The sequence below is a fragment of the Tenrec ecaudatus genome, unplaced genomic scaffold (genome assembly GCF_050624435.1).
Source record: "Tenrec ecaudatus isolate mTenEca1 unplaced genomic scaffold, mTenEca1.hap1 Scaffold_555, whole genome shotgun sequence".
Taxonomy (NCBI): Eukaryota; Metazoa; Chordata; class Mammalia; order Afrosoricida; family Tenrecidae; genus Tenrec; species Tenrec ecaudatus.
In genome coordinates, this window is record NW_027459467.1 from 596,203 (window position 1) to 615,062 (window position 18,860).

Consider the following 18,860-nt stretch of genomic DNA (forward strand, 5'->3'; position numbering starts at 1 on the left):
AAGCTTACAAAATTGGGTCAGAACCCTCTGATGTCCAGTACATTCTTAAATGAAAGATTGTCTCACCCTGTGTTGGCCAGGGGACTCTCAGCAACCTCGCTCCATCTGACACTCCTTACATTGCTTTACATTGCAAGTCAGAGATCAGAAATAACTCAGTAGAGGCTGAGTGTATGTGAAGATAGAATCTGAGATTAGCTGAGTATTTATTTTAAATACTTTCATTGGGGGCTCTTACATCACTTATTACAATCCATACATTCATCCATTGTGTCAAGAACCTTTGCATATATGCTGCCATCATCATTTTCAAAGCATTGTCTTCCCCCTTGAGCCCCTGATATCAGCTCCCCATTTCTTCCTCCTCCCTCCCCTGTACATCCTCCCTCACAAACCCTTGATAAATTATGGATTTTTATTTTCATATCTTACATTATCCTCCATCTCCCCTCACCCACTTTTCCATTGTTTATACTCCTCATAGAGGTTTCTAGATTGATCCTTGTGATCAATTCCCCCTTTCTCCTCCCCTAATCCTCCCAGTATCTCTAATCTCATTTTTGGCCCTGAGGGGTTTATCTATCCTGGATTCCATGTGTTTTTCCAGGCTCTTATCTGGAGCCAGGTGCATGCTCTGATCTAATCCAATTTCTAAGGTAGTACTGAGGTCATGATAGTGGGGTGAAAGAAACACCAAAGAGCTAGAGGAAAGTTGTGTGCTTCATCGGTGCTATACTGCATCCTGACTAGCTCATCTCTTCCCTGTGACCCCTATGTGAGGGGATGTCCAATTGTCTACAGATGGGCATTGGGTCTCCACTCCATGCCCCCCACCCCCATTTTCATTGGGTATAATTTTGTTCTGGGTCTTAGCTGAGTGTTAACTTCACTGAAAGCCCCATTTGAGGCTTTTTTTTCTGGCCAAGAATGTTGAAAGTATCATGAACTCGAGAGAGAGGATCTTGAAGAATCAATCTACTGTTGTTTTTGTAGAAATATAAATTAGTTAGGAGAATGTTATACTTTGTTCACCTGTAACTTAGCAAGAAATGCTCCATAACTCCAACCCCAAGTTAACCCCCTCCACCTTGTCTCACTGATTCTCCCATGACTGTGTGCAGGAGCAAGTTATCATGGGTACTAGCTAAGCCAAAGACTTATCTCAGTGCATAAAGTTCTCTCTCTCTCCTTGGCATTAACTGGCGCCTATATACCCGGCCTTTCTCACTGATATTTAGGGCTTTAGAAATGGAAGCTCTGAAAAAAGAGCTTACTTAAAACAAAATTATTTTCATAGTTTGTAGCTTTCATTCCAAGATTTATGTCTGTCTTAAAAAACTGTTTCACTCAGTCTATGTGTATGTTAGGCCAGGGTGACTAGAGAAATAAACCTAGTGAACTCATATATGTTTAAGAAAGGAAGTGGTGTTAACAAACCCAGGGACAAGGGAACAACAGGAATCCAAAATCAGTGGCAAGGAGGATTTAAGATGCTTGGTAGGGATTGATCAATGACAATGTAACTGAGAGGAATTACTAAAACCAAAATGGAGGCTGAGCATGATAGTGGGGCAAGAGGAAAGTAAAAGGAAATAGAGGACAGAGCAAGGAGGCAAAGGATAATTATAGAGCTCTCAATGCAGGCATGCATATATGTATATATATATTTATATGCGATGATGGGGAAATAAATCTATGTGCATATATTTATTAGTTTCATATTAAGGTAGCCAATTGACATTGGACCTCCACTCAAGTACTCCCTCAATGCAAGAATACTTTGTTTTATTAAACTAGCAATCCATGATGCTCACCTTCCAACACTATCACTGAAGACAAATGGGTGCTTAATTAAATGTGGTGAAGAAAGCTGATGGTGCCCAGTTATCAAAAGATATAGTGTGTGATGTCTTAAAGGCTTGAAAGTAAACAAGCAGCCATCTAGCTGAGAAGCAACAAAGCCCACATGGAAGAAGCCCACCAGACTGTGCGATCACGAGGTGTCAAAGGGATCAGGGACTAGGCATCAAAGAACAAAAATTCATATCATTGTGAATGAGGCGGAGTGCAGATTTGGGAGCCAAAGCCCATCTGTAGGCAACTGGACATCCCCCTACAGAAGGGTCTTGGGGAAGAGAAGAGTGCAGGGTGCAATGTAGCAAAGATGGAACATACAATTTTCCTCTAGTTCTTAAATGATTCCTCCCCCCACCTCTAGTTCTTAAATGCTTCCTCCCCCCATCTTATCATGATCCCAATTCTACCTTACAAATCCAGCTGTACACTGGTACATACAGGAACTGGAAACACGTGGGATCCAGGTCAGATGATCCCTTCAGGGACAATGGGAGAGAGGGGTGATACTGGGAGTGTTGAGGGATGGTGGAAATTTAAAGGGGAACCGATTACAAGGATCTATATATAACCTCCTCCCTAGGGGATGGGCAACAGAAAAGTGGGTGAAGAGAGATGTCAGACATTGTGAGATATGACAAAATAGTAATAATTTACAAGGGTTCATGAGTGAGGCAGGAGTGGGAGGGAGGGGAAAATGAGGAGATGATGCTAAGGGCTCAAGTAGAAAGCAAATGTTTTGAGAATGATGTTGGCAACAAATGTACAAATGTGCTTGACACAATGGATGGATGGATAGATTGTGATAATGTTGTATGAGCCCCCCCCCCAAATGATTTTTAAAATAAAGATAGGTAGTGTTTTTCTAGAAATATGTCCACTTATTCTAAATTTTCAAATTCACTGTTGTGATCTTCATAGTTTTGGTTCTGTTGTGATATTGGATTTTTTATTTCTTATTCTTTATATTTGCTTTTCCTATTCCTTTTACTTTAATTAGTTTACCAGTAGTTTGTCAAAATTTGTTAATATTTTTAAAGAATTAACTTGTCTTATGGATTATTTCCCTGTTCCTTTTCATTTATTTCTGCTCCATTCTTTAATATTTATTGCCTTCTTATGACTGATATTTTACATAGCTCTTTTTGTTCTAATTGTTGAAGGTGTTGTGTTACCATACTGACTTTGCTCTCTTTTTTGATATCTTCATACATTGTTCACAACAAGTGTTCTTAGTACTGCTTCTGCTGTGTACCAAAGCTTGTGGTATGCTTATTTTCATTTTTGTAAGGAATTTAAAACCTTAATCCCTTAATCCTACCATTTCCAAGCAATTTAATGCACACAATTTCTCATTTTCCATGTTAACTTTTTATTCTTTTATCTTCCTATTGTTTATATCTAATTTCATAATGTTGTGAAGTAAAAATTTTTATTTATAATATCACAAATTAAAAATTATTAAGCCTTCATTGTAGCCTAACATGTGGACTATTCTGAAGAATGGTACATATGAACATGAGAAGAAGATACATTGAGGTTTTCCCGGATAGCATGCACCCTATATGTCTAAGAGGTCAGTAATTATAGTATTTAGTTCTTCTGTTACTGTATTGATTTATTATCTAGTTGATCTTTTGAGTTGTTCTGTAAAACCCAGTGAGGTGTATTTAACTCTATTCCTGTAAAATTATGTATTTCTCTCTTTAAGTCTATAAGAGTTTGATTAATATATCTTGAGGGTCTGCCATTGAATGCATATATATTCATTAATATTTTTTTCTTCTTGCTCTTTTGTTCCTTTTATCATATGTTGCCCTTATTGGTCTCCCATTAAAGAATTGGTCTTGAAGTATATTTCACTATTAATTTGTATAGCCAGTAACAGATTTCAAAATTGTCATTGGTTAATATTGCTATCCTTGTTTTTTATTGCCATTTTCTTGATGTATTTTCTTCGACCTTTGATTTTTAGATTCTATTTCTCTTTATGTCTCAATTGTGTTTGTTGTAAGCATAGATTTATGGATCAAGTTTCCTTACCCATTGTGCTTCTCACTGCCTCTTGAGAGGTACATTGTATCCATTAACATTCCATTTCATTATTGATGTGTATGCATTTATTGCTATCATTATGCATTGGGTTGTCTTTATGGTTCCCCCGCCCCTTTGTGGAATTATTGTGTTTTTTTCTCAATTTTCTTGCCCTGAGTTCATTTTCTTATGTTTTCTCTTAATTTTTGTCTTTTTTTGGTTATTATTTTGTAAGGCTTCATGCTTTACTCTTGCTGTTTTTCTTTTGGATTAGCTTTATTTTTTCTTCTTCATTCTTTCCATTTTACTTGAGAATCTTGTTAATAATTATATGATTCCAAACAATAATATTGCATAGAAAATCTTTTCTGGATCATTCTAAGGGAAATTTTTTGAATAAATATCTATTTTTGAGTATTCATTAGGTTGAAAACTTTCAAGATACATCAGAGGGTGTGAAGAAAATTTCCACTCAGCATGAGAATATTTTCTTTTTGCATTAACTATTTCTAACTTTGACAACAAATGGCCTAGTTAGTATCCTGGAGTGAAAACAGATCTCATCAATACCTATTATTCTGAAGTCTGCCTTTGGATCAATGGTGACAGACAGACAAAGCCCATTCCAATGAAGAGAAGGCAGATTCCAATGCAGGAAGTTTCCCAAGAGCCACTGTGCACGGTGTCCCTAGAGAGGTACTGACAAGTTGGGGAAACCACAGCTTCTGAGAGGAAAGCATCACTGACTACATTCCCTGGCATCTGCTGAAAACATGGCCTAAAGAACATTTTGAGAAATCAGTTTGCAATTTCCTCCTCTTGTGACACATTTACTATCCTTTGGAATCAAAGATGTCTTCCAATGAGTGCTTCCTTCGTTGTGACTCCAATGAATGATCTTTCGAATGACTCAACCCAACAGACAGGTCATTCAGTTCACCTCTTCCCAGTGGCAGGGGTCTCTCTGTGCCTGGAACCTTTGTTTCTGCATACAGGGAGACAATGGGTAGCAAGCATCTCTAAGGACGTGTCAGAAATTTAGCCCCAGAAGTCACCACCATTGTTTTCTCAGACATAGAGATCATTAGTCATTCACTGCCAACAGTGCACAGAGAACAATGCAGAAGGAAATCTTCATAGACCTGACCCTGGACTGTAGGAGGTCACTGAGTTCAGTACATTTGAAATCATTCATTGCACGCATGAATCTGGACATGCCTGTATTTTATTGTCAATAGGTTTTGAGTAACAGATAGGGTGAGAATTATCATGATAACCTATTTTTCAAGAAGGAAACTGGGTTCTATAGGATGAAAATGAACTCTTAGAGTCACTTTACTATTTGTATTGCACACAGAGAATGCTAATTTCTCCTTCAGGTCGGCAGTGAGGAGAAAATTTAGAGAGTAAGAAAAAGAAAAAAATGTCCGTCGACATGCTGAGAGATGAAAGATGGAAGGAACCCTGATTCCAAAAGGAAATGCTCCATCATCTATCTGTGCCTGTCTAGGGCTGGATGTGCGCACTCAGTGAGTTCTGTGCGCCCCCTGCTGCCCAGTGTCTTCCCTGCAGGGGAGGTTTGTGTCTGGGCTCACACTGACTTCCCCTCACTGTGTTTCCCTTGCACAGTAATACATGGCCGAATCCTCAGCAGTCACGGAGCTCAGCTGCAGGGAGAACTGATTATTCGATGTGTCTCTAGTGATGGAGAGTCTGCTTTGGAATGATGGGTTATAATTTGTACCGCCACTAGAGCATATCCATGCCATCCACTGCAGCCCTTTCCCTGAGGGCTGGCGGATCCAGTGCCAGCAGTAACCACTGCTTGTGATGGAGAAACCAGAGACAGTGCAGATGAGGGACAGCTTCTGGGAGGGCTTCACCAGTCCTGGACCCGACTCCTGAAGCTGCACCTGGGACAGGACACCTGCAAACAAAAACAGATGGTCCCCATTATTCACTTGAGTTCACAAACATACCCACAGACCCAGGTCAGATATCTGAATCTCCCACCTTGGGGAACTGTCAGGAGGCACAGGAGAACACACAGCAATAGCATCTTTAGAACACAGCTCTGCATTCCCAAGAGACCTGAAGGCCTGTCTGAAGAGAACTGATAGCTTTCCTGCCCAAGGGAAATTTATCCTAGTGCCCGAAGAATGATTTGCATGTGAGTGAGCACTGTCTTTATAAACAGAAAGTGATAGAGACCAGACAACCCTCTACCTCCTGAGCCCATGCTAGGGTAACTGTGTTTGAACTTGTATGCATGTTAGTCTATAATGAGAGAGCACTTGACCTAAGCGGTGTGTATTAAAGATAAAAGGAAAACCAAGTATTTCTGAGCTCAATATTCTCTCCCTCCAGCCCCTCAAAGTCTCTGCCCTGCCTTGGGCTCCTGTATGTCCTGTGCCCCAGAGAGTGGACAGGCTATCATTTGTTGAAAACATCAGGTGGACACCAGGGTATCTTCATCACCCACGCTCTCCAAACACCTTTTCTTTCCAAACTAACACTTCCTTATCAACCTCCTCAAAGTCTTCTGGGGTTTTCTTTGAGCCACTGCCATCACCAACTCCAGCACTCCTACCAACAACACGTCTCAGGTTTTGATAACTAAGGCCAATCTCAGTGTAAATAAAGAGATGCCAGTGTCATAGGGTCTCAGGGAGGAGGTTTCCAACTGGAGAATGTGGACCCCAGAAAAGAAAAGTTTCAACTCTATAACTTCTAATTGATGCAAGACTGTGAGATGTCAGTCACTTGGTTTTCCAGAGCACATCCAAAATTAGGGCAAAACCTGTCAGGAGTTCAAGTGTAAAGATACAGCAGAGAAGTGAGTGGAAATTCAAGTTATCAGGGGGGCAGAAAAAGAATAATGATATTTCAGGTTTTGAAAAAAAGACACCTGCTTGAGACTCAACAGGCACCCTGGATTAAAATAAGGTCTATTCAGGCAACTAGTCCTCAAAATTTAGGGGACAACCATGCATACTGTTTTAAATGCCCCTTTCCCAGGGGATTCTGTTCTATATGAAATGTGAGCATTTCCAACCAAAATCATCCTCTTCATTTGCACGCTGGGCACAGCCCTCTGAAAACTACTCAGAGATCTAAAGCTTGTGTTTATTTCCTAGACTCAAGGAAAATTATTCACCTTAATGCCTATGGAATCTGTGGGATTGTCTCTAGACATGCAGTTTACAAAGCCATTCCCCATTCAGATTCCTTCCTCATTTCTCTCCCTCATATCATAGATTATTTCCCCCAGATTAGGGTTGGCCATATTAATTTTCTGGTCAGTTAGAATATCTTTAAATTTCTACATAAATATATATTTCAACACTGTGAAAATCTGAGCATAAGATTATGGTCACCTGAAATTCTTTGGCCCAGAATTTGCAGAGGGATATTAGCCATAAGATGATATTGCTGCACATATACTTGACAATACAAATTAAATAGGAAAACTTAAAAAGAAAAACAACCTATCACTTCCTCCCACACAAGCATCAGAAATCCCAAACTCGAACCAGACACAAAAGACTATAGCTATATTGGTGAGAATATGATGGCATGTTCAATGTCTTTGCCATTAGGGAATTGTAAAGTATAACAGTGACATACCATATTGTTTAAATGAATGAATCAAGCAAACATAAAGGGCAAACTAATGATGCCTTATGTTGTTTATTGTTTTGATAGTTGTATAAAAGACACAAAATCATAAAGTTCTCTAAAATCTGGTCAGCTGTTTTAATTTTGGTTTTGTGTTTTAATGCACTGTGGTCTTAAATAAGTGGTAAGGAGTTTGATGATTTTCAAATTATCTGTTGAGGACTATTATAGTTAGGCTTGTGTCAACTTGGCGGGGTAGTGTGCTTAGTGGTTTGGTAGTTGGCACCTAGTAATTCCTCATCATGTGAAAGAACACAATTCAATCAATTCCATAATGGGGTCTGCTGTGCGTAGCCAAGCAGTTGTATGATTAGGGTAGAGTGTACCTCCCTTACTCAGGACACAGCTCTGAAGCAACTGGAAAACAAATATTCTGTGTGAATGTGATCTACTTCCTTTATAAACAGATTGGTAGGAAAACTTGTTCGTTTCCATCTGGGTTTGGATCCTGCATCTGGGCTCTTCAAGCTCTAGGTTTTGAATTTGACCGAAAGCTTGAAATAACCCCTGCCAATCCTGAGAGTCCACAGTGGCCTGGTATCTGACATGTGATCTGACCTTGAAGTAATATACATCTTCAATAACAAGTATGACTTGTTTTTATTTACCTGCCTTTGAAACTATCATCAAGTTGTGCTCCAGCCTATTGTAGATTTATCAGCCCCTGAAGCTACATAAGTCAGGAGAAGCCTAACTAAGACTCGAGGACTTAGAGTCAGAATGGAGGTGCCCACTTCTACAACTGCATGAGCAGTTCTCTTTATCTCTCTATGCAGCTCTGGTTTTGTTCTTCTAGTGACCTTATCCTTACATAGATGTTGAATGTTATCACATTGGATTTATCATTCAGTTTAGAAATGGCAAGATTTAGAGTCACTGAGTTTTACAATAAATACCGTGACATGCTCCTCCATTTATTTCTGTTATATTTCATTTACTACAATAATATTTTAAATTTTATATGGGGTTTTAAATATTTATATTGTATAATCTCTTATACCTTTCATTTTATGAAGCACATAATATTGCTTTTTATTTTCCAAAAACCATTTTTGGGTGTGATAATGCAGATATCATATAATTCCATAGCTCAATCACATCAAGACATATTGTACATTTGCTACCACAGTCAGTTTCAAAATATTTTCTTACTTCCTAAACTCTTTAATATCAACCCCATCTTACTCTGTCTGTCTCCCATAGCCCCACCCCACCATATCCTTCAGGAACCCTATTTTACTTGCTGTGTCTATAGGTGCATCAATCCCAGGTTTCATATTCTGAGAAAAACAGAAAAGATAGTAATATAAATTCAGTAGGGTTATCACCAATGACAAAATACATCTGAGTAGAGTATACCCAATATGAAACAGAGGGAGAGAGAGAGAATGTTGAAAACCAGATCAGGTCTGGCTCATGGCATGGAGGAACTTGGAGCTGTGTGCCGGGCGCTGGGGTCACGCTGCGTTGCTGACCAGAGGCTAGAGCCCCTCCTCTGCCCATGGCGGAGTGGCACCCAAGCTCCTGACAGGGGACTGAGGCGGCTAGGGACGTCGGGGCTCCGGAGCCAGGCACTGGGCCTGCTTTTGCAGCCGCCTCAGGGGCCAAAGAGCACGAACCCGTTCATGCGCGCGCAGGAGGAGGCCTGGCGGCGCCGCAACAAGACTGTCCTCACATACGTGACCTCGGTCGCCATGGCCATGCTGGGGGCGTCCTACGCAGCGGTGCCCCTTTATCGGCTCTATTGCCAGACTACTGGACTTGGAGGGTCAGCTGTAGCTGGTCATGGATCTAACCAGATTGAAAACATGGTGCCTGTTAAGGATCGCATTATTAAAGTAACCTTTTTTTTCTTTTTTAAACATTTTATTAGGGGCTCATACAACTCTTATCACAATCCATACATATACATACATCAGTTGTATAAAGCACATCTGTACATTCTTTTCCCTAATCATTTTCTTTTTTTTTCTCCTCTTTTCTTTTTTTACATTTTATTAGGGGCTCATACAACTTTGTCACAATCCATACATATACATACATCAATTGTATAAAGCACATCCATACATTCCCTGCCCCAATCATTCTCAAAGCATTTGCTCTCCACTTAAGTCCTTTGCATCAGGTCCTCTTTTTTTCCCCCCGCTCCCTCCCCGTTCCCCCCTCCCTCTAAAGTAACCTTTAATGCGGATGTGCATGCAAGTCTCCAGTGGAACTTTAGACCTCAGCAAACGGAAATATATGTAATGCCAGGAGAGACGGCACTGGCATTTTACAAAGCTAAGAACCCGACTGACAAGCCAGTCATCGGGATTTCTACATACAATCTTGTACCATTTGAAGCTGGACAGTATTTCAATAGAATACAGTGCTTCTGTTTTGAAGAACAAAGGCTTAATCCACAAGAGGAAGTAGACATGCCAGGGTTTTTCTACATTGATCCTGAATTTGCTGAAGATCCAAGAATGGTGAATATTGATCTCATCACTCTTTCTTATACTTTTTGTTGGAGCTAAAGATGGCCATAAATTGCCAGTTCCAGGCTATCATTGAAGTCAGCAACTAAATCTGCGTCCCATTTGTGATTTTTGAGAAATCATGTGTCTGACTTCTCAGAGATGAAATATTTCTACTATGTTGTATTTAATTATTGTGTACTGGTGATGGTTCAGCTTGCTTCCTTCCATGCCTGGACATCTTAACCACATTTAAAATCTAGAAAACAGGTTTAGCTTTTACCATAAGGAATCCACTTAAAGAGTGTCTACTTAAGAGTGACTGCCACCAAACTCTTAAGAGCTTGATAGTAGTAAGTAACTGTTTAGCTTTATATTTATATATATATATATATATATATATATATATATATATATATATATATATATATATATATATATATATATATATATATATATATATATATATATATATATAGAGAGAGAGAGAGAGAGAGAGAGAGAGAGAGAGAGAGAGAGAGAGAGACTTAATGGTACGGTTTAATTCATTAGATTGCTTCCAAATTTTGGCCCTTCATACTTGTATCATTTGAACACTTGATGTTTATTTTTGGCTGTGCACCAGACTCTGAACAGGTTGATTATTAAATCTCTCAAACCAATGGTGTTACCTGCCTTCAGTGTGAATAGTCATTATTGTTAGTCCTTAACATGAAAGAGGTGTGTTACTTGCTCAAAGATTGCATGTTTTCTTCAAATTCTTATTTGTTTTACTTTTAAGATCTAGGACTGCTTTATATTGATTGTACCATGTAAATAATTAGGTTGCAATTGTGGTACCATGAAATCTCTATATATATATATATATATGATTAACTATGATAGTTACAAGTCCTTCAATGTTAAAATATGTGTGGGGTTGTATACATATACTGATATCGAAAGTCTACCTGTAAACAAACTCTAAAGACACATTAAATTATTTTAATAGTTAAGAAAAAAAACCAGATCAGACCCAACATGTATCAGTAGGGGGGTTAACTGAAAAAGTTTTAACCATTCAAGCCAGGTTTATCATTTTGATCTACTATAATCATCTCTCCAATGCAATCTGATTAGTAACCAGGTGATTCCCATCCCTCTATTATGGACAGAGGGTAATCACCTGAGGTTTATTGCCTCGGTAGATCTCATAAATGTATCTTGCCTTTAAACATGTATCTTCCATTCTTTCTAAAGTTTAGAATAGTGTTATCATCTATTTCCTTTGAATCTGGTGACCCTAGAAAGGGACAATGCTATTTCTACTTTATCCTTTCTTTATTCTGTGAACACAATGATATCCCATCAAGATAATGAGGGGTTTATTGCTCATTCCTCAGATATATTAATGTATTTCCTTAACACTTGGAAACTTGACTTGTATTCACGCTAAAAGCTGCTCAGGTCTCATTCAAAATCACTAAATTTTAATGATATACCATGAAGTGTGACAATTTTATTTTACCTCACTTTCCCTAGATATATTATCATTTATTTTCTTAATATATTGAAAGCTGGTGTGTATTATTGTTAAAAGCTGTTCTCATCTCATTTAAAATCACTAAAGTAAGCTTTAATTGTATCAGATGAATTGTGATGATTTTATTTGTATAAAGCCTTTATTATTTATTGGTTCCACATTTTTCTGCTTACTGATAACTATTTAGCTTTTCTTTTATAATTGTGATTTGTGTTTATTGAATTTCTGGGGTCAGGCATGGATAAAAATCCAACTGCAGTCTCCAAAACGCTCTGTGCCATCAGACACACACTGGGAAGTGGCCCACTGAAAGGGTAGTGGCAGCTCCCAGACTTCTGTGAAGCAGCAGGGGCCCAGAAATGCCAAACCCCACTGTCCTGCTGGGCAGAGTCCTGGGTGTGGTGTCTGAGAGGAGTGCTTGGGGGCTGTCTGCTCAGGAATGATGTCTCTGTCCACTTCCATAGGTGAATCCTCATTGATGCTGAGAGACAGCGGCATGGAGTCTGAACCCTGCCATTCCCGGCTTTTGCTCAAGGATCCTCCAGATGCCCACCCCAGTAAATCCCCTAGTTATACTGCCAATCTCTTACTGAATCTGTTCTAGACCACGTGGTACACAGGGTGGAAGCTCTTGTCAGTTTTTCCCTGTGATCTGTTATCTCAGGCACAGAGAGAAGAATCAACTCTGAAGGTGCTGACCTAAACTGGGAACAAGAAGAGAATGTATAATTAGGAAAATATAAAATATTGGAAATAGGACTTCATTTTTAAGCCTCATCCTGGAAAGAATACAAAAACACATATAATCAGATTTTCAGTGGTTTATTTTTGTTGTTTTGTTGTCTGGTTGCATACTGTTGCTTTGTTTTCCTCTCTCTTGTTTTCGTGCATGTTAGTGTCTCCACAGGTCTGTCTGAATAGGACAGGCTGGATGAACTATCTGTAGGGAAAAAAACTGGACCGACAGTTCTGGGGGGACTTTGGGTGGGGGGATAGGGGGGTAAAGAAGTAGTGTTAACAAACACAGGGACAAGGGAACAACATGGGACCCCAAATGGTAGAGAGGGGGGAATGGCAGGCCTGGTGGGGAATGATCAAGGGTAAGGTTGTGTAGACAAGAGGTATACTCTAGCCCAGGTGGCAACGAGGCATGGTAGTAGGGCAGGAGGAAAGTCAAGGGAGATGGAGGAAAGAGCTAGGAGTCAAAGGGCATTTATGGAGGTCTAGACAAAGACATGTACATGCAAATATATATAGGAGGATGGGGAAATAGATCGATGTGTCTATATTTATAGGTAAAGCCCTGTCTATTAAACAACTCTTCCCCCCTCCTTGCTCTGCCGTGTCTCTACACGTGAAGTCATGACACCTGACTGGTCTGCACTCTTCTGAACGTTCTCTGTCAAACAGAGTCTCTCTTCAGAATCTTGCATTTCTCGCAGAGTTAAAACCTTGTCTTGTCTAGGGACCAACTTTTCTAGTTGGCAACTTCTTCCCTGAAACACGGTGGCACTTGACTCACTTGACTTACCCTGAGGTTTTCCTTAGCAATCAGGCACTGGATGAAGTGATGGTGTTGCTTGTAAGAGCGGTGGGGTTTGTGATGATCTTGGCCAAGGTGGGGAAAGACCTGGCTGATGAACATTAGTAGGGAGTCAATGCCAACTGCAGACATCCTGCCAGAGGCCTCAGGGCATATGTACATTAATGAAATACAGGGACAAGAGTGAAGGGCAGTCTCTGGTCGAGCTTACCGCTGCCTGTCCTTAGTATCTGTTGGACATGGCAACAATTCACAGAGCCCAGAAACATGAGGAAATCTACTCAAGGGAGGAGTGGGTGGAAAAAGGCACTGGAGGGCATCATGGAAGAGGTGGATATTTGTGGGATAACCAATCCCCAACTCCTTGGGACAGATCTAGTATTAATTCTTCTAAAACATTTATTTACCACATATGAAAATGACCAAGGACATTGAGAAGGTTGATTAAATGGCGTCAGTGTATAAAAAAGCAATGTGTTTGGAGAGTGTGGGGTAATGAGGACACTGTGGGGTGAACCTGATGGTTTCAAAGAACTCTATACTGCCCATCCTCTGATGCACAGGATATATGGGAGCCTCAGTCAGGGCAGGAGCAATGAAGGGCTGGAGGGGAAGAATACTTGGCTCAGAAATGCTGGGCTGTCCTTTGACCATTCACAGACACCTCCTAGAAAACGTGCTCTCTCATTCAAAACTAACACACAGATGAGTTCAAAAGAAGAATTGCCCTATGATGGCCTCAGAAGAAACAAAGGAGCCTCTATTTATAAGCACAGGACTTCCTCCTATGCAAATCATTCTTCAGGCAGTAGGTTAAAATCCCAGCCTTGGGCACTGAAGGCTATCAGTTCTCTTCTGACAGGGCTGTGGGTCCCTTGGGAAAGTACAACTGTAGGCTAAAGATGCTTGTATTACAATTAAATAAAACTATTTAATATGCACCTATAAAATTCTGACACGTGGATTTTTAAATGTTTGTGAGGGGTGGGGACAATTTGCAATCAAAACGCAAGGCAAACAGTGGACAAGATGTTTGCTCAAGTGAAGCACCTCTCCTTACTCTGCACAAGGTAGCACAATGCTCCAGGCCCTCAAATGTGTCCTCCGAAAACCATCACTTGTTTAGTCCTGATTCCCAGCCAGTGTCTGAGGATGTCCAGGGCATTAAGACAAGCCAGGTTTTGAGATACACAGGACAGCTCCGATGCACAACTATGGCTTGAGGACACTGTGATGTGATTGCTAGTTCATGCTGGACTGTGCTGACTTTATGGAAATCCCAGCCACCCTTTCTGTGGGAAAATATGATTTATTATTATCACATTTAACTGTAGTGTTAAGTCACACAAGAAACCAATAGAAACAGAGGACACCATATGATTCCCCCCCACCCCCCAGAATATAGGCCCTCTCATCTATAATATACAAATACCAAGATGTAGAAGTTAAAGACTCCAAAACAGGAAGTTATGGTCTCATGTGGTAAACTATAGCAACTGTGGGGGAAACAGATGAGGTAAAAACAGAAGAAGGTCGATCCTGGAAAGAGAGCAGAAATTTCTCCTGGACCCAAATTGCCCCTGAGGGAGAAACGTGGATGTTTGTAAGGCCACACCTCAGACCTAGGTTCACAATGTTTCCCTAAGAATGACAGAACTTCAGTTAATTACCTCTAGCTTTAGCGGAGCTCCAGACAAAACTTACACTCATCAAACACAAGAGTGCTGGAATCCACCTGAGGGTGCTAAAAAGGTAAGTGCAGAGTTGTTTTCTCCCTTGTCAGACCAATGCCAAGAGAGAAAGAAAATCAACAGCACATCAGTAGAGGCTGGAAGACCTTGGCGTCCAGAAAGTAGAGAACCTCAACAATGATAGTCCTGAATTGAACCTCTAATTCCATTCCCTCCTCTGATCTTGGTTTTACCATTTGAAATCATGTGATCATACCTTGAAACTCATGAATTTAGAATAGCAATCAGCTGTGCCTCCCATGTTGGAGATTTTAAGCTTTAAGTTCAACACAGTAGTTTGGTTCCTTTGAGAACACCATCACAGGAGACTCTATGAAACTGAAGTAACGCTGGGACGCTGCTGAATGTCAGAAGCCCTTGCCATTTCCCAATTCCTGCTATATGACAACATGCCCAAATTTGAGTGGAGCCTCCTTTGTAGGTGTTTTTTGTTTTGTTTTTGCTTCATTGTTTTGTGTGCGTGTGTAATTGTCTAGTTACACTCATGTCTATGTCCTAATGTGCTTTGTGGTCTCTCTGGTACTTTTTTGGCATGTATAGCATTCTATTGTGTGCATGTATCAACGTTTCTATAATTTGAATAAGTGATTGTCATGAAACCTTACAAAGTGATGGAAGAATATACTGTGAAATTTTCAGTCAATAATGTTGGCACTTAATAGTGACCTTTTCCCAGTCTCCCATTTCCCCTGAGTCTTATTGGAAAGTATTTATCTGAGCGTCATGAGATCTCTGATGCAGGGACACCTGACAGAGTCATTTCCTGCCCTTAAGGGACAGACTGTTTGTTGCTGTAAGACAGACTATATTCTCCCATTACAATATACTATTTGAATTCACAGATACCAGAAGTAGGCACAGAACTAATATTCTTAAATTAGAGAGAGATTCCCTAGGGAAACAGATTTAGCAGAATCCGCATATCCCCACAGGAAACCAGCCTTGAAGCTCCAGCTGCACCTGCTCCTGGGTCTGAGCCCTGTGCTCTGTGGGTCCTGAGCGCCCCCTGGAGACCACTGTCCTCTGTGCAGGGAAAATTTGTGTATGGCCTCTCACTGATTTGCGCCCATTGGGTGTCTCTTGCACAGTAATACATGGACGTGTCCTCAGCTTTCAGGCTGTCCATTTGAAGATAGAGTGTGTTCTTGGAGTTGTCTCTGGAGATGGTGCATTGACCCTTCCACCACTATTAATACCCAAGAACCCACTGCAGGCCCTTTCCTTGAGCCTGGCGGACCCAATTCATGCCATCCTTTTTGATGTTGAATCCAGAGGTTACACAGGAGATTTTCAGAGACCTCCCAGGCTTTCTCATATCGCCCCCAGACTCCACCAGCTGCACCTCACACTGACCACCTGCAAACAGACCCACATACAAACTAAATCACTCACCATCACACACACACACACACAGTACGGTACACCACAATTACCATGTGAAATAGCCAAAATGAAAGCCAGTGTTGCTGCAAAATTCATGATGTGTCCTCTGGACAAGCTCCTGTCACGAAATGGTAACAGCAGAGACCCGGAAACTGGAATGTCCTCTGAGATCTCAAACATCAGGGGCTGTGGCTGGTTTATCAGCAGGCAGAGAGCTGCATTTGCATCTTCCCTGATATTTAGAAGCGATTGTGTAGAGATTATGGGCAACTCTTCTCCCTCAGACTCAGAGAAACACAAGCATTCTCAGGAAAATAGAGCTCTTAAACAGGTTCTGTACCAAGTATTTCTTTGTTGCACATTATTAAATTTTTTAAGAAAGTAACTTTCAAGTTATAAGCTTTATATGGCAGACACAACAGCCTTTGCCATCTGAGAGGTCACAGTGCATCCCCTCTCGTTCCCCTCAACCGCTGGATAGGCATGATGACAGTGAGCAGCTCTATGATCCGTTTCTTATGTGGGGACATTATTAGATTCTTTTTCGCCTTTCACTGTCCATAAAATCTGTGGAATGGTGTCTCTTCTCTGATTTCTGATCTGGGAGATTCCAGCCGCCTTTCTTTTATCATGAGCATTAAAACTGGGTATTTATCACTTTAATTCGTCTTCTCTGTTTTTGTTTAATTGGGTTATTTGCTGTGCGCCTTCTGTGTTGTTAGGTGAGTTTTTAATATTTATTAGTTTCTACCCACCTACGCCTGCCCTGCTAACCTGAGTTCTCTCTCTGATTCTCTCCCACATGAGTGGACAGCTGTGCCCTCAGTGTGATTGAGCTCAGATGCAAGATAACTGATTTGTGGGTATTCTTCTGGAGTTCGAGTACCAGTTCCATAGGGATGGGAGGCTGTTTTCTGCTACTAGAATATATTGCTCACAACTACTCCAACCTCTTCTGCAGGTTTTGGCAGCTCCAGCTCTGGCATTCAGCAGTCACCAGAGATAGCAAAGTTTACGTTGAGAATCTGAGGGATTCATCAATCCTAGGCCCAAATCTTGGACAACTAGGAAGAGGGAAAATAATTACTGATGACAAGTAATGGAAACCTTATTATGTCAACCCATTTTGGGAATCTGGAAACTATCAGAAAGAAGTAACCACTTGGCAGAAGAATCTCCACAGGTAATTCATGACTACGGACAAGGTTTGTGGATCCTAGAGGACCCTGTCCATGACGTAATGTTTTCCACTAGGTTTGAGATTTTACCTGGAAATTGATGAGATGTTCTGAATTTTGGAAGCCCCAAGAATGAAGTAGAGACAATCCAATTCTTCTCAGAAACTGAGAAGAGAAAGTCTGACCCCCATCATCTTCTTTGTGATAACACCAATCCCAACCTCACTGTCATTAAGGTGATTTCGAATCACAGTGACTCTATAAGACAGAGTATATTTTCACATTGAAAAACACACTCAGTCAAACGAAGTGTGAAACAAGTTAGCGACACCACTCTAGCTGAGAAAAAAGACAGGAGCAGCATGAAAGTGAAAGGGTCTGCTTTACTTGAACCAGGCAAGAACTAAACCAGAACATTCCTGAAGGAAAGCTCCTGGGGGAAAAAAGGTGGGAGTGGTTTACAGATTTAGCCAAGGAAACAAACAAGTAACTGGGGTGTTCCAACATGCTGTGGCACCATCTCATATCCTAAGGGGAGGTTCCTTGGTCAAGCTGTGGAGTTTACATTGCCACACAAAGTTAAGCATGTTGGGGTATGGCCTCAAACAGAATGTCCAATGTTCTTAATTGTTCTTACACTGTAGTAAGATTCTCCTTAGTTATTATAATCACAACAAATATAATCTTGGAACAAAAATTAGTTATTGAAGATAACTTTTTCAATCCCTTGGTGTGTACTACATTTTGCTCAAATAAATAGTAAGTTTATTAATATTTATTGTTTGTTTTATTTCTTTTTAGGAACTTGATAGTGATTGGTAGACATCGATGGTCATGAAATGTACATATTACATTTACTTTTCTATTCTTCCTTTCAAAGACAAGCAAGAGCTTTCAGTAAATATCAAAGACTTTATTGAAGGAAGAAAACAATCTAGGAATGGACAATAATAATTGTAAAGAATCACAAAGTCCCACAATGAAAGACAATTTTCAGAGTTTAAATGCAGAAGGATCCTGCAACATAAAAGAAAATTTCAATCCTTTGAGCTTTATTTCACTTGGTTCAAACAGACAAGGCAATATCAAGGCCACTTATAAAGACTGAGTCATGTAACACTTTTTTTGTTTTGCTTTGACTTGAGCTATTGGGAGAGAGAGTGAATTCTCTTCCTGGCAGCTTGTTGTGAGAGGAGCTGGAAGGAAGGTGGGTGTCTGGAGTCTTCATGAAGTATGCTGACTTTTCAAAGTCAGTTCAAAATAAACAGTAATCATAAACAACAACAAAATTGGAATCTGGCCAGCATCGTTTGGTCTTCTTTACATTGAATCCTAATACATAATGACCTCTGCAATCCTTGATCATCATCAGCAAGTGTTTCAAGTCCTCACTTTCAGCAAGCAAGATTGTGTTATCTTCATATCACAGGTTGTTCATAAGCCATAAGTCATAAGCCTTTT

The 18,860-nt window shown here is 40.3% G+C and overlaps 1 pseudogene; it reads left to right on the plus strand.

Annotated features, from left to right (window-relative positions):
• The first annotated feature begins 8,987 nt into the window (after positions 1-8,987).
• On the plus strand, positions 8,988-10,119 carry LOC142436741 (cytochrome c oxidase assembly protein COX11, mitochondrial-like; annotated as a pseudogene).
• The last annotated feature ends 8,741 nt before the right edge of the window (positions 10,120-18,860 follow it).